Here is a 3566-nt window from a genome sequence, read left to right on the forward strand (position 1 = left end):
GAATTAGGAGATGAAATAGGAGGGAAAAGAAATTAGAAATTTGAGAAATTAGAAAATTGAAATTGATGACAATTAGGAATTAGAAATTGATGGAAAAATAGGAAATTAGGAACTAGAAGAAATTAGGTAAATTAATTAACAATTTGTCATTTATTAATTAATTTACAAGAGGAAGAATAATTAGCCAATTAAATAAAGATTTAATTGTAATGAGAAGACTTAGGATTAATAAATAATTTAGTAATCCTAGAGGAAGAAATGACAAACTAGGTTAAATGACTAAATCATAAAACCCTAGAAGACGAATTAGAAATGCGAAAATGACAATTAGGTCTTGATTGAAGATAATTAATGTCATGATTTTGAATTGATAAATGACCAATGTGATAAACGATTTGACTGAAAAATGTGCCAATTGACGAGGAACAATGACAAATTGATCCAAATTGACATAATTGAGACAGACAATGATCGATAGCGAAATAATCGCAAAATGACAAAATTGACAAGAGGACGAGGATCAATGATAAAATAGATTGCAAGATGACAAGATTGGAAATGACCACGATCGATGACAAATCGATCGCCAAAATGACAAGATTGATAAACCGATCGCCAGATGATAAGATTGAAAAGAGGACAAAACCCTACTTAGGATTGACGATGTCCATAATGATAAGATTGATGATAAAATTGACAAGATTGATAAGAGGACAACGATCGATGACAAATCGATCGCAAGATTGACAGGATTGGAGGATTGATGACAAATGAACACACACATTGATGCGACAGGATAAAATTGATCAAAATCATGACTGGATAATGTTGTCGAGAAGACCAAATTTGAGGACGAGATGATTGAAAAATGTAGAAGAATGACTCGATGTTCACAAATGATAAAAACCAAATGCGTGACATAGGAGAAATGTTAATGCGATGCAAAAACCTAAAATGAGGCAATGCGCAAATGTTAAAGCATGACTTCACAAGCGTTGACCATTTTTGGGTGTCTACAGTGTCATATGACCCAGATATCATATGACCCCTTAGGACACAATATGACCCTTTACGACTCTATGCGATGTTGTTATGGGTCATATGACCCCTTATAACACCATATTGGGTCGTTATGGGTCCTATGGTGTCCTAAGGGGTCATATGGGTTGTTATGGGTCCTATTGTGTCCTAAGGGGTCATATGGTGTCCTAAGGGTTGTAGGACACAATATGACCCCTTAGGACACCATAGGACCCATAACGACCCAATATGGTGTCATAAGGGGTCATATGTTGTCCTTAGGGATCATATGTTGTCCTAAGGGGTCATATGGTGTCTTAAAGGGGGTATATGACACAATATGACCCATAACGACACAATTTGGTGTCTTAAGGGGCCATATTGTGTCCTAAGGGGTCATGGGACACCATATGACCCCTAAGGACAACATATGACCCCTTACGATGCCATATTGGGTCGTTATGGGTCCTATGGTGTCCTAAGGGGTCATATTATGTCCAACGACCCCTTGGAAACCATATGACCCCTTAAGACACCAAATTGTGTTGTTATGGGTCATATTGTGTCCTAAGGGGTCATATTGTGTCATATGACCCCTTTAAGACACCATATGACCCCTTAGGACACAATATGACCTATTACAACTCTATACAGTGTCGTTATGGGTCATATGACCCCTTCTGACACCATATGGTATCGTTAGGGGTCATATGGTGTCCCATGAGGGGTCATATCATGTCCTAAGGGGTCATGGGACACCATATGACCCCTAAGGACAACATATGACCCCTTATGACACCATATTGGGTTGTTATGTGTCATATTATATCCTAAGGGGTCATATTGTGCCATATGACCCCTAAGGATAACATATGACCCCTTATGACACCATATTGGGTCATTATGGGTCCTATGATGTACTGAGGGGTCATATGGGCCATTATGGTTCGTTATGGGTCCTATGGTGTCCTAAGGGGTCATATGCTCTCTCTCTCTCTCTCTCTCTCTCTAAAATATGAGTAATGAAATTGGATATCAGATTTTATCAGATATCCAATTTTTGTCACTGCCATTAATGTGGCAAGAGTAAAAAAAAGGCGGGCAATAGGAAAATATTTTGGGACCAAAAATTTATACATTAAAGTCAGATATCTGATATAATCTGATGTTCGATTTTATCATATATCCAATTTTTGTAAATAAAAAAGAGCCTTGTGGTCCATTTTGTGGATTCCAATAGCCCACACTCTTCACATTTTGTTTTATGTCAACAATCACGGGTTTTTTAGACAAGTTGAGACAAAATTGTGCTTTTGAGAGATTCTTAAAGTCAAATCTTACATTGTCAATCATTTAGGAGCATCTTTGTGGAGGTAAATGGGGAGTACTAGTCGTTGGAAGTCTAAACGCAAAAGAAAACTTTCAAATGACCAAATTGAAGTGTATAGAGAAAGAGATAGAGAAGGTCATAGGAGGAGAAGACAAGGTATGTTAAATATTTCTAATGTTACTTCAAGTGAAGAGGAAATTGAATTTGAAAATGTTGAACAAGTTTTTGAAAATAAAAATGTAGATTTTGAAAGTAAAAATTTTGAATATGTTGAAAATGTTGAAAGTGATAATGAAAATGCTCAACATGACGTGAGAATGGAAAGTGAAAATTTGGGAGTTGACAATGAAGGTGTCCATAATTTTGGTGTAAATATTAAAATTTTTGACATTGGAGGTGAAAATGTAGAAAATTTTGACATAGGAGGAGAACATGTGGAAACTTTTGACATTGGAGGTAAAAATGTGGAAAACTTTGACATTGAAGGTGGAATTTCTCAACCAAGTGAACAATATGTAACACCTAATTACTTTAGAAAGTAAGACCCTCTCATGGATGAAAGATAAATTCCAAATCCAAGAACTTCAAGAACCCCAAAATGGTTACTTGAAATTGATGAGAACATTATTGCGAATCTTGAAGGCAAGAGGTCAACAAGAACCGTTCGGTTGTGGGTACACAACTTTTCAACCAAAAATTTAGGAATAAGACATTGATTGAGCAATGCCAACTCTTTGTTCAATTGCTAAAGATGATAAATATGAGACCATTGCTAAACAAATTGAAGATTCGTATGAACAAGAAGATGAAGAGAAATTCTATTATTGCCAAAAATCTGTTTGATGCTCTCAATTCTATTGGAAAGAACACCAAAGTAAGAGATAAGAGAATCGCTCGAAGAGTGATTACAACCTCCTTAGTAAGCCATCAATTCAGGAATGCTCGTCAAATGAGACAAACTTGTGTTGATTTGAACATAAACTGTAAAACTTTGGATAGAGCACTTGCACGAAGACAAAGACTTGACGATCCACTTCAACATGATACATGGGCTTTTGGTGGGAGACTTCCACATGTTGATAGAAAGTTGACTGACAATGTGAAGGAGGAGATTCAGTAATTTTGGCACTCTAACTCTAGAGTATCACTCAATGTAAAGGATATTTTGAAATAAAGAATCGGCAACCGAGACCGCACACTGCATCCAAAAAATTTC

The sequence above is a fragment of the Cryptomeria japonica genome, chromosome 3 (genome assembly GCF_030272615.1).
Source record: "Cryptomeria japonica chromosome 3, Sugi_1.0, whole genome shotgun sequence".
In the NCBI taxonomy this organism is placed as follows: Eukaryota; Viridiplantae; Streptophyta; class Pinopsida; order Cupressales; family Cupressaceae; genus Cryptomeria; species Cryptomeria japonica.